General features: G+C 43.7%; 1 long non-coding RNA gene across 1 annotated transcript; it reads left to right on the forward strand.

Moving 5' to 3' along the window:
* Window positions 1-25: 25 nt before the first annotated feature.
* On the forward strand, window positions 26-335 carry LOC147819946 (uncharacterized). The gene is made up of 2 exons (XR_015438555.1): window positions 26-110; window positions 223-335. It is a non-coding gene; the product is annotated as an uncharacterized LOC147819946 (long non-coding RNA).
* The last annotated feature ends 421 nt before the right edge of the window (window positions 336-756 follow it).

Genomic DNA, 756 nt, shown 5'->3' on the forward strand with positions numbered 1-756 from the left:
TGTGTGTGTGTGTGTGTGTGTGTGTGTGTGTGGATGTAGCTAGACAAGCCCCCGGACAAAATGACACGGAGTCGCATGAAAAGCTGGCCCAGCGCATTGAGAAAGATGTGGTGCGTGTTTGTTTTTATTTTTATTTTTATCCACGATGATATTGTACAGCTCCTTTCACTGTCTCACGATGCTGTATTCTACATGCTAAACCCCGGGATTTGTCTCCCACAGCAAATCCTCAACTGTGCCCTGGACGACATAGAAATCTTTGTGGCGCAGGTGCAAAAGGCAGCAGAGGCCTTTTCCCAGCTCAACCACCGCAACAAGAGTAAGAAGAATAAGAAGAGAGGACCAGCAGGTCTGTCTCCCTTTCTTCTGATCTGGTGGCACGAATGCAGTGACAATATGTTCATATTGCTCACGTCGCCACGTTTGTGTCTCTTTGTGTTCTGTGTTGCGGGACATCCACTGATGTATGTGTGGTAGTAGAGGCTGGTTTTGGGCTCTGATAAGTAATACAAATCTCATCACTCAGTTTTAATCACTGATGTAATATTATTACTTCTTATTCACTCCAATAGAGTGCTGATCTGCTGTATTACTCTCCTGTTACACCTACACCTTTGGTGATTGTTCAGTGCGCTTCTGTCTGAATTGCATTATTTTTTGTTGTTGTATGTTTTTCTCTGACAAATTTAAAAAGAAGAGTTGAGTTGAATTTTGCATGGAGGCTGGCAGGGGATGCAGATGAGATGAGTCAAAACT

Source organism: Seriola lalandi, unplaced genomic scaffold (genome assembly GCF_002814215.2).
Source record: "Seriola lalandi dorsalis isolate HSWRI2012SDOR001 ecotype SW California unplaced genomic scaffold, Sedor1 jcf7180002011449, whole genome shotgun sequence".
NCBI lineage: Eukaryota > Metazoa > Chordata > Actinopteri > Carangiformes > Carangidae > Seriola > Seriola lalandi.